At 35.3% G+C, this 12,707-nt stretch overlaps 1 protein-coding gene across 2 annotated transcripts in view; it reads right to left on the bottom strand.

Annotated features, from left to right (window-relative positions):
* Positions 1–12,707, bottom strand: part of LOC150097352 (uncharacterized) — a 117,470-nt gene that overhangs the window by 89,003 nt on the left and 15,760 nt on the right. Inside the window, exon 4 of one of the 2 annotated variants that reach the window (XM_090407426.1) lies at positions 9,310–9,528. The exons of the other annotated variant lie outside the window; for it this stretch is intronic. The gene's annotated coding sequence lies outside the window, so the exon portion shown is untranslated. The remainder of the gene's footprint in view (positions 1–9,309; positions 9,529–12,707) is intronic. 2 annotated transcript variants of the gene reach the window in all.

Here is a 12,707-nt window from a genome sequence, read left to right on the forward strand (position 1 = left end):
GTGGAATTATGAATTAGCGTAAACCCTTCACTAACAATTTTAGAAGGGTGGATATCTTGATCATTAGTATCTAAGTTATAAGATGATGTGGGTTCCTTTGAACTTTCTGAATCTTGGTATACACATTTATGATATTCTGACATCAACACACCTAAATTACAATTTTTTTCATTAGATTTATATTTAGTGAAATTATTTAAGAGATCATTTAGGTAATTACCTAAATGATCTCTTACAGTTATTGTTATGGATTTGTTGGCATGAATTTTCTGAAAATTTAGATTGATATCTTGTTTTAATGTTATAAAATTTTTCCTTTTTTCAAATTTTCACTTTAAGACAAATAGTTGAGAGATCATGGGAATATAAGGTTCTGTATCTAAGTTTTGTAGATCTGGAAAAGGTATATGACAAAGTGCCAACAGAAAAGCTGTTCATGGTGTAAATGGAACATTATATCAAGAAATATGTCAGCAGTTTTGAACTGAAGAAAGTACAGGAAGTTGGCTTGATATTAAATCAGATGTGAGACAAGAGTGTACTTCATTCTCACTGTTATTCATCATTTATATGGACCACATTATGAAGAAACTGGTATTAAACCTGATATTAAAATCGTAAATGTTAATCTCAGCTCTTTACTTTATGCAGATAATGTTATACTTCTAAATAAATCCAGTACAAGATTCCATGACTAAACTGAATAACTGCTATAATAAATTTGGCATTAAACTAATAATAAAAAGACAAAAGAAAATACGGAAAAATTGATATCCTGAATGAAGAATCTATAGAACAAGCAAAACATTTCAGCTATTTAGGCACAATTTTTAGTGACGATAGCAAATCAAATATGGAAATAAACAGCAGAATTAACAAAGTTGAGATGGTAGAAAATCAACTGAATAACTAATTATATGAAGAGCCAAAGGCTTCAATTCGGCGACATGAACTTATTTAAGTTAAGGGATATTATATCCCATATTGTTTCTTAACTGAATAAGAAACTTGAAGAGTTTCATGCCGAATATAGAAACTATATAAAGTTCGGCGATTCCAAGCGTAAGCAAATACCTGGATAGTGCAACACCTGACCCATTTAGTAGTGCAAACTGAGGCAACTCATAGTAAGGGGAGCAAGCTCTGATCACTATTCTTGGTATTTACCCATAATGTGAACTTAGCTACTAGGAGCTGTATTACTGTTCTACATTATGAGAGAAGGTCACTACCCAAACCGGTTTCAACCTTTATTGAGGTCTCATCAGTGAGTAGGTAAACCTAGTTAATACCAAGTTTGTAGTGAACAGAACTTACATCCCTGCTATGAAAATTGCCAAGAAGGTGTCCTAAAAAACTAGGTCTACCTACTCACTAATTGCCAGAAGTTCCTGTTTCCAGCGACCCTGAGAGAGAGCTCCATGTTCCAGAATCCAGTCTCTGATCCTGGTGGTAAGATTGTTTGCAATCTATTTTTTTCTAATTTTGTCTAATTTGTCTAATTTTGCCTGGAGCCTGTTTTGCAGTCTTCCGCCTCTAGCTAGTCTAGCAGGAGATTTCGGCAAACAGGGAACGCTTGGCCCTGGTTCTGAAGGTCCTTCCTTTCTGGGACTTAGTTTTTTTTCTCTCTAAGTCATGACTTTGTTTTCACCGCTAGTCAGGTCCCTTGGCATCGAAGCGGACGCCGACATACCGAAGAGGATGTTGGCGAAAGCTCTTAGCGAAGCAGTAGGGGCAGAAAATATAGTTGGCTTTACCCTTTATGGGGTAAGCAGGTTCCAGGTAGTAGTAGTATCAAATGTGGAAACCAGGAACAAGTTAACCAAAGGACTAGAATGTCAAGGGAAAAAATTTTTCCTCTTTGTAGCAGGGAGTGTTCTAAGACAATAAGGATAGAGAGGTTCCCTGTAGAATATTTGGGGGGAGGGGGGGGGACCGAAATAATCAACAAAGTGTTTTCGAAATGGGGAGTCGTATGCGATGTAAAAATCGCCAACGATACACACTTCTCCAACGGGAAGACTGGTGAGGTAACTTTCCGTATGGAAATGAAGGCCAAAATCCCCAATTTTGTCTTTCTAGGCTCTGCCAGGATAGTAGTTAACTACCCTAGAGTTAAGAAACAGTGTTATAAGTGTGGTTCTCTGGAGCATCTAGGTAAAGACTGCCACAAGAACAAATGCAGGAACTGCATGGTGGCAGGACATAACCTAGATGAGTGCCAGGCACCTTGCCTGAAATGTGGAACTAACACACAAGATAAACGCTTGTGCCAACACTACGCATGCCGAAAGAATAGGAGGCACTGTCATACCTGCCAAATCTAGGGAAATAGGAGAACCAGAACAGGAGAAATCAGAATCGGCAAATGAAGAGGAGTTCCCCGTACTAAACGGCGGAACTGTCACGATGACAGAAAACCCAGCCGCCGCCATAGAAACCTCAGCAGAGGTAAAGAAAAAGAATGACCACAACATAAGAGAAGATTCTAATGCAGAAAACATCAAAGAAGACAAAAAAGAGGAAGGAATGGAAATCTCTACAGTCGCCACTACAGAATTTTCGGCACAGAAAAACAAGAAAAAAAGAAGTGTAATAACCGGGAAACTAAAAAAAAGGAAGAAGACGCAGAGGAAATAGAGGCTACTAATGCCACAGAAAAGCATCCCATAAGCCCAGAGGAAGAAGATAAAAAGAAACCAAAAACAGATAACATAACCCATTGGCCGAACCTGATGAAAAATCCGACCCTCATAAAGACAGGCATATAAATCGAGGTATAATATTAAGATATAGGGGACCCATAGAAGCTGCAGAAAACCTGTTCATAATAATGCACCACACAGGATACAGCCAGCATTCACCCTTCAGCACGATAAAATAAGTTTCGAGTGGTCAGACGTCTACATTGACGACTGTATTTTAAAATTAACTGGAGACAAGTTTTCTAATATCAGCAAACATCAGATTCATATATATATATATATATATATATATATATGTGTGTGTGTGTGTGTGTGTGTGTGTGTGTTAAAAATACCAAGCAATTTTAAACCTGGTTTTACTCCATTTCCAAAGTAAGCAAACAGACAAACAAGTCAAGTTTGCGCCTGCAAGTGATGCAAGTCTAGCTGATCCTACAGGTAGTGCAAGACTGACTTGTAGGATCAGCTAGACTTGCATCACTTGCAGGCGCAAAATTGACTTGTTTGTCTGTTTGCTTACTTGGGAAATGGAGTAAAACCAGGTTTAAAATTGCTTGGTATTTTTAACATTTATCATACCCAAGGTAAAATACTTTCTACATACACACACATATATATATACACACACATATATACACACACACACACACACACACACACATATATATATATATGTGTGTGTGTGTGTAAATAGCAGAATGAACTGCTGTTCAACATGCAAATAAAGCTGTTGGCAAGTAAGAGTCTCAAACAAGTTCATGAACAACTGAGGTTTCTTTCCTTCTACTACCTCAAGATATGCATCAATATCTGAGAATCCTGAGTAAATATGTAAACATGTTAACTCATTTGAAAAGTTACGATCAAAATCACATAATTAAAAAGCAGGTTTTTCCTTTATAGCAGAATGAACTGCTGTTCAACATGCAAATAAAGCTGTTGGCAAGTAAGAGTCTCAAACAGACATCACTAGTTAGCTTGGAAAATGTCTGTTTTAATCTTATTTAGCTTTTCACACATTTCATTACTTTGAGGGTGGTGAGATGTAGTAAAAAAACTTCATATTTAATTGCTCACAGCAAACATATACAATTACAGCAAAAGTTCTGCTATAAAGTTTGCTTCTTGTTCAGATAAAAGTGCTTGAGAAGGCCATACTTTGAAATTATCAGCTTCAAAAATGAATTAGCTACAGCTTTAGCAGTTTGATCCTTCACAGTGCATTTTGCAAGCATCATGGCATACCAATAGCTGCATGCATTTATTTCCTCTCTTTATTGTGGGTAAGGGTCCCATTATATCAACAACTACAACTTGAAATATCTAACTAGTATAGGAAAGGGTTGTAGAGGTGTCTTATCTCTAAAGGTTGATCTACTTTGATAGGTGACAGGATATTACATATGAATTAGTATCACTCCTCGTAACTCTCCAAAATACTTATCCTTATTTCTTCCAGGTTCTCTCAAATAATTGATGAACAGCTAGATCAGAATCATAAATAGCTGAAGAAAAGTATAGAGACTTCAAGGTTGCATCATAACTGTAATTATAATTCTCACTTTAATTCTATCCTCATCAATCTGTCTTGATAAGAATAAACCATCTACACCTAAATAGAGCAATTTTTTTGTTACAGGTCTTATAAACTCAAAGAGCTGTACAATCTCATCCAGAGCAAGCTTTTACAAACATCCATGCCCAAAATGGGATTTGAATCCACAATCTACTGGTTGGAGAGCAGGTATGCTATCTACCTGACCAAACAGGCCAGCTATTCAAGGAAAGAAAATTCCTCTGTACATTTACCCTTTTAAATTTTTTCATATGCATTTTTCAACATGAGATTCTCCTCCTGTGCTTCAACTTTAACAGATTTTTCCCAAATTTGAAAGTTAGGACAATTTATCCTTAATCTTCATTTAATCTTAATCTCTCAACAACTCATCTTTCTTGTTAATCTGAAAATCCTCATTATTAAAACTGTTCTTTAGTATCTGACTCTAAAGATCTACACAGATAATCTGCCACATTTTTCTTACCTGGAACATAATAAAAATGTCATTCTTGCAGTTCTAGAGCCCAACTAATTATACACTGGTTTTTATCTTTCATTGAGGATAAAAATTAAAGTGGCTGCTGATCAGATCTATGAATAATATGTTTGACCTAGCAAAAAAAATTTCAAAATTTTCTTAGAAAAAAGACAACTGCTGGTACCTGTTTCTCTGGAACAGAATAATTTATATTAGCTGAACATTTTCTACTTAAAAAAAAGGCAACAGGTTTAAAATGATCTCTTCCTTCTTTTTGTTCTAATATGGAAGCAATGCAATCATTAAAAGCATCTGCAGAAAGGAGAAAATGTTTCTCCAAATTTTGAATAGATTTAACATACTTTGATTAGTGTGCTAAATTCAAGGAATCATACACTTTTTTGTTCATCTTCTATCTAAATTTAATTCCATTCTTTATTAAATTACCAAAGGTAATAGCATTTCAGAACAATTTGGAATAAACTCAAAATAAAAATTAATCCTGCCAACGTATCTACAGACTTACTGTTTTGGGAGGTTTAGCAGATAATAACATTTATATTAGATTGAGTAAGAATTCCTGCTTTACTAAATTGATGAGCTAAATATTCAACCTCTTAAAAAGAAATGACATTTTGAACAAGGATCAAAGCTGTATAACTGAGAGGAGACCTCCACATAGCCATTAAAGGAATGCGGAGAACCTACCAGGGCTTCTGACCTAATGTCCAATCCTCACCTTCTCGTGGTGCACCCTGTTGGGTATCTACTTTGATACTGAATGAACGAGGATGGGCTGGCAATTTGGGATTTAGCGGACCAAATTGTATTCTTATTGGTTAAACCAAAAATAAAAAATGATGGCACAACATGACAAAATTTCATGCCGGCTGGGGCATCACCCGGTTAAACAAGGCCCCCATTGTTTTCGCCAGGGAACCAGGGCGAACAGCGAAAAGTCAGCTATTGGAACAAATCTGAAAACACACACCCCAACTCAACATCACCAGAGTTAAAGATTGGTACTATCAACATAAGAAGCCTGAATGGTAAAGAAATGGAGCTAGCTGAGAAATTAGATAAGTACCAGATCGACATAATAAAGGTGACTGAAACAAAAAAGACAAAAACTGGCGAGATCTTTCTGAGCAATAAATACAAAATGTTATATTCAGGCAATGACAATCAAGGAAAAGAAGGAGTAGCCATAGTATTCAACACAAAATACGAGGCTAATCTTCTTGAATGGCAGGCAGTCTCAAGTAGAGTAATGTGGGCAAATATGAGAATGGGGAAGTGGACAATGAGACTTATTTGTGCCTATGGTTCCACACAAGGTTCTACTAAGGTAGAAGTGGAGGAATTTTTTGATGCTTTAGAAAAAGCAACTGACACAATGAAAAAGGAAAAGTTGGTCCTTGTTGGAGATCTAAATAGCAGAGTAGGAAATGATAGTGAGACATACAAAAATATTTTGGAGAAAAGAAAAGCTAATAATAATAGCAAATATCTGTTGGATTTCTGAACAGGACATGGACTGGTTATTACTAACACCATGTTCCAACATAAAAATGTGCACAAATTCACATGGAGAGAAGAGGCAAGGAATAAGAAAAGTCTCATTGACTATGTTATTGTTGATAGTGATGTTTTCTCCCTGGTGCAGGACACCAGAGTGTACAGAGAATTTGAAATTGGAAGCGATCACTATTTAGTATTGAGCAGGATAAAATTGAATTTCATATTGAAAAGAATAACATGTAAGAAAGTTTTAAAGCAAATAAAAGTTGAGCAACTCTCAGATGTGAACTGTAGACTAATATACACAAAGATTAATGAAGAAACAATTAAAGAGTTTGAGAACGGGAATCAAACCTTGGAGATTCAGTGGCAAACTCTGAAAAAAAACAATGATTGATTCTGCCAGAGAGGCATGTGGTGAAGTTGTCTGCAAGAATAGAAAAATTAGAAGTCCATGGTGGACGCAGGAAGTTAAAGAGGCAGTGAAGGAAAAGAAGAAAGCATATCAAAAGTTCTTGGCAAATAAGTCAGCTTGTGCTCTTAGAGAATACAGAGACAAATGCAGGAATGCTAAATACTGTGTAAAACTAGCTAAACAAAAGTCATGGGAGGACATTGGCAAGAATATAGAAAACAAATATCAAGAAGGTGGCAAAATATTCTGGAGGTTGTTGAAGAAGCGTAGGAATGGAGGAAAGAGTGCTGTAAAAGGAGTTAGAGATGATAAAGGTGACATGAAAATGGGAGAAAAAGATATCCTTGAAGTATGGAGTAATTACTTTGAAAAACTGCTAAATTCAACAAGCAGTGATGACAGCACAGTGGTAAAAAACAATGACCAGGCATGCAGTCAGGAATACATATCCATACTTGAAGTAGAAAAAGCCATCAAAAGCTTAAAATGTGGAAAGGCAGCAGGAGTAGATGATATTCGACTAGAAATGCTGAAGTATGGTGGTATAAAAGTCTTACAGTGGCTGCACTGCATAGTTCAGAAAGCCTGGACAAAGGGACGAATTCCCGATGATTGGAGTAGAGCTCTCATAGTACCCATATATAAAAAGGGAAATAAAACTGAATGTGAGAATTACAGAGGTATTTCCCTACTAAGTGTTCCTGGCAAGATCTATGCAAGTATACTTGAGAAAAAGTTCAGAAGATTTGTGGAAGAAAAGCTTGGTGAAGAACAAGCTGGATTCAGGCCAAATAGAGGCTGTCAGGATTAGATCTTCACTTTATGACATAGTCGAGAAAGCATGGGAATATAACAAAGATCTGTATTTAAGTTTTGTCGATTTGGAAAAAGCATATGACAAGGTGCCAAGAGAGAAGCTATTCAATATGCTACAGTTATATGCTGTCAATGGGGCATTATATCAAGCAATACTTAGTTTTTATTTGAGTTGTAAGTCAGCTGTTAGAATTGAAGGAAGTACAGGAAGATGGTTTAATATTAAATCTGGTGTGAGACAAGGATGTACATTATCCCCTAAGTTATTCATTATCTATATGGATCACATTATGAAGGAAAGTGGTATTAAACATGATATCAAAATTGGAGAGGTTAATGTCAGCTCTTTGCCTTATGCAGATGATGTTATACTTCTAAATAAATCTGCTACAAGTCTGCAAGATTCTCTGACTAAATTGAATAACTGTTGTAATAGATATGGTATGAAGGTCAGCAATAAAAAGACAAAGACAATAAAAATAGGCAGAATCATTGAAAATGTCAAAGATGGTTTACTGAATATGATAAATTCAATATAGAAATAGACAACAGAATCAGGAAAGCTGGTATGGTGGGAAGCCAATTGAATAAATTCATATGGAATAAGAGAGAAATTAGTCAGAACACTAAATTAGCTGTATACAAGACAGTGTTCAAACCAGTTTTAACTTATGGATCTGAGAGCTGGGTCAGAAGTAAAACACTTGACCAAAGACTAGAGACTGCATATATGAGAGTCCTGAGAAAGATTAGAGGCGTGAACAGATGGCATCAATAGAAATATCAGATTAAAAATAAGGATATTAGGAAAGAACTTGACATTGTCAGCATCCAGGAATGTGTTAGCAGAGCTAATCTCATGTGGTATGGTCACTTAAATAGAATGGGAGAGAAAAGATTAGGAAAAATAAGTGTTCTCTGCCAGGTTGGCAGGAAAACGACCCAGAGGAAGACCAAAATATAGGTGGATTGATACGGTACAAAGTGCCTTAGACGATAGAAATATAAGATCTGATAATGTTGGAATCTTGACAAGTAACAGACTGATTTGGAGGAAAATTGTAGATAGGAAGTTAGTAATGATGTAATTTTTTCATGTAGTAATATCATATCCTGTACGTACATGGCAGGAATTTGATGATGATGGTCTTGAAAGAACTTTCAATAAGATATTTCTATGAGATATTCCTTTGAGTATATAAGCAAATTATCTAGGAAACAAGCAACTCCTTTATCTAACATATCTGACAGAACAGAGTTCAAATCTATCTTAGTGAAATATTTTGCTCCTTTGAATCAATTAGTAATTCTTTAATTACTAAGAGGGAAATCAATAGGTTTTAAAAGACTGATTTCTCTCAGATCGAAAAATCTTAAACTTCCATTAAGTTTTTCTATAAGAATAAAAGGATTTTGGACTATGCGTCTCTATTATTCCAGCTTTTTCATAATTATTATTATTTCACACCTCCAGGGAGTCCAAAGACTCATTGTGGGAGGACTCATCTACAACTCTGTCTCCACCAACTGATCGCAACTACACCAACGCCATCTACCGCGACTACTACTAGTATTTCCACATACAATCACAAACATCCATGCCCATGGTGGGATTCGAACCCGCAGCCTTTTGGCTGGACAGCAGATACACTAACCACTCGGCCAGCCAGGCTGGCCAATCTTGTTATCTTGTAAAAAAAAAAAAAAAAAGTAAAACTAAAAAAGGTAAAAAAAAAAGCTTCTTTTCATTGGTGTGAAAATTATATTGCATTTTCTACTAGTCTTTCTGTTATTGTCTGTAAATTTTCTTTCTCACCTGAATTAATGCTTCAATTTTGACCATTTCATCTTGTTTGACATCAGAAACTTCAAAGTAAACATCTAAATCTTGCATCTTGGAAACAGATTATTTATTAAAACTGTATTCCAGTCCACACAAAAAAAGAAATGGTGTTATCCAAGAGATTGCAGATAAACCAATACCCCTTTAGAAAATCAAGAACACGAATAACCCATATTTTATGATTAGAAGTTTCTGAAAAAAAAAAAAGGGTTATTTGTGTGTTCTTGATTTTCTTTTCTGTAGAAACCTGCAAAGTAAAACAAGAAATAAAAAGAAATACATTAATCTGTTTTAGAAGTAGAAATTCAAGCTTCAAAGATACCTGTCAACTTAATTTGATATCTTAATATTCTATCATCTGGAGTCAATACTTCAATTTTATTAAAAAGTGTCAAAGAAAGAAGAAAAATGTGTGCTGCTGTATCTAATAAATTACAAGGTATGTTTTTCAATAAAACTCTAATACTATCCAAGATTCATCACTGGTATGTGGCAATGTAGTAATATCAATTTGTGAATAATAAACTATCTTATCCTGAGTTATAGTCTTTAGATAGGTATTGTAACTTGTTGCAATTATAACACTTAAGTGTAAATTTTTCTCACATTACATTACGTAAACTCAGATTTAGTATTGTTAGACCATTTATGAGGATCTGGAGAGTTATTAGTTCTCAATATAAGATATAATGACATTGCTTGACCACCTAAAATGGGTTTTTATTGTCTGTCTCCTCAGTCTCATTAGGAATTTCTTGAAGTTTTATCACCACCAAATTCCTGACATGTGCCCTTTGGGGGGGGGGGGGTATACAGGATATCTGACTCTTCAATTATCAAAACAGCAAGTTCTGATAATTGAAGGGTTAAATAATTGGAGTCAAATTATAAAAAAAAATTACTAGAATTACCTGACATGCACGGGTTGGTTAATTGAAGACTCTCTGTTTTGAGTTACAATAAAGAGTAGATTATTACTATATGAAAAAGTTACTTCATTAATCTCCTATCTGTCAAGACTTCAATATTATCAGATCCTACATTTTTTCTCTTCTAAGGCACTTTTGGCTACTATATCAATCCAACCTACATCTTGGTCTTTTTCCTACTATCCTGACAAAGACATCTGCTAACCTTTCCTCTTCCATTCTGTTTAAATGATCATTCCACCTGAAATTAGCTCTGCTAACACATTTGTGAATGCAAAGAATGGCAAGTTTTTCTAATATTCTCACTTTTAATATGATAATGCCATTGATGACATCTGTTCACTTCCTAATCTTGCTCATAACTCTCATATCCGTGATCTCCAATCATTGATCAAATGTTTCATTTCTAACTCAGCTCCCGTATCCATAAGTTAAAATTGGTTCAGTATATAGCTAAATACTAAACACTGTTTAGCAGATAGATAGTTCATAGCTTTGAATAATTGCTTTCTTATTCCATAAAAAATTATTTAACTGGCTCTCCACCATATACATCATCATTAAATTCCTGACATGTACCCTCAAGGGGTGTACAGGATATGATAGTACTACATGAAAAATTTACATCATTATTAACTTCCTATCTACAATTTTCCTCCAAATCAGTCTGTTACTTGTCAAGACTCCAACATTATCAGATCTTATATTTCTATTGCCTAAGGCACATAGTACCGTATCCATCCACCTATATCTTGGTCTTCCTCTGGGTCGTTTTCCTGCCAACCTGGCAGAGAACACTTGTTTTGCTAATCTTTCCTCGCCCAAAGTTACCATACCACATGAGATAAGCTCTGCTAACGCATTCCTGGATGCTGACAATGTCAAGTTCTTTCCTAATGTCCTTGTTTTTAATCTGATATTGCCATTGATGCCATCTCTTCATGCCTCTAATCTTTCTCAGGACTCTCATATCTGTGGTCTCTAGTCTTTGGTCAAGTGTTTTACTTCTGACCCAGCTCTCAGATCCATAAGTTAAAACTGGTGTGAACACTGTCTTGTATACAGCTAGTTTAGTGTTCCGACTAATTTCTCTCTTATTCCATATGAATTTATTCGATTGTCTACCATACCAGCTTTGTTGACTCTGTTGTCTATTTCCATATTTAATATACCATCTTCAGTAAAAATCATGCCTAAGTAGCTGAAATGTTTTACTTGTTCCACAGGATCCCCGTTCACAACATATTTGACATTTTCAACAATTCTACCTATTTTCATTGTCTTTGTCATGCTGACCTTCATACCATATCTGTTACAACAGTTATTCAATTTAGTCTTGCAAACTTGTAGCAGATTTATTTAGAAGTATAACATTGTCTCTCACACATAAAGCAAAGAGCTGACATTAACATCTCCAATTCTGATATCATGTTTAATACCACTTTCCTTCATAATGTGATCCATATAGATAATGAAAAACAGAGGGGATAATGTACATCCTTGTCTCACACCAGATTTAACATTAAACCATCTTCCTGTACTTCCTTCAATTCTAACTGCTGACTTACAACTCAAATAAAGACTAAGTATTGCTTGATATAATGTCCCATTGACACCATATAACTGTAGCGTATTGAATAGCTTCTCTCTTGGCACCTTGTCATATGCCTTTTCCAGAAAGAGAAAACTTAAATACAGATCTTTGTTATTTTCCCATGCTTTCTCAACTATTTGTCGTAAAGTAAAGAACTGATCCTGACAGCCTCTATTTGACCTGAATCCAGCTTGTTCTTCACCAAGCTTTTCTTCCACAATTCTTCTCAACCGTTTCTCAAGTATACGTGCATAAATCTTGCCAGGAACACTCATTAGAGAAATACCTTTGTAATTCTCACATTCAGTTTTATTTCCCTTTTTATATATGGGTACTATGAGAGCTCTACTCCAATCATCGGGAATTTGTTCCTCTGTCCAGACCTTTTGAACTATGCAGTGCATCCACTGTAAGACTTTTATACCACCATACTTCAGCATTTCTAGTCGAATATCATCTACTCCTGCTGCCTTTCTACATTTCAGACCTTTAATGGCTTTTTCTACTTCAAGTATGGATATGTATTCTTGACTGTATGCCTGTTGAGTGTTTTTTACCACTGTGCTATCACTGCTTGTTTCATTTAGCACTTTTTCAAAGTAATTACTCCATACTTCAAGGTTATCTTTTTCTCCCATTTTCATGTCACCTTTATCATCTCTAACTCCTTTTACAGCACTCTTTCCTCCATTTCTAAGCTTCTTCAACAACCTCCAGAATATGTTACCACCTTCTTGATATTTATTTTCTATGTTCTTGCCAAAGTCCTCCCATGACTTTTGTTTAACTAGTTTTACACAGTGTTTAGCTTTCTTACATTTGTCTCTGTATTCTCTAAGATCATAAGT

Source organism: Typopeltis vanoorti, chromosome 17 (genome assembly GCF_054136105.1).
Source record: "Typopeltis vanoorti isolate ZY-2024b chromosome 17, IOZ_Tvanoo_1.0, whole genome shotgun sequence".
Classification (NCBI taxonomy): Eukaryota; Metazoa; Arthropoda; class Arachnida; order Uropygi; family Thelyphonidae; genus Typopeltis; species Typopeltis vanoorti.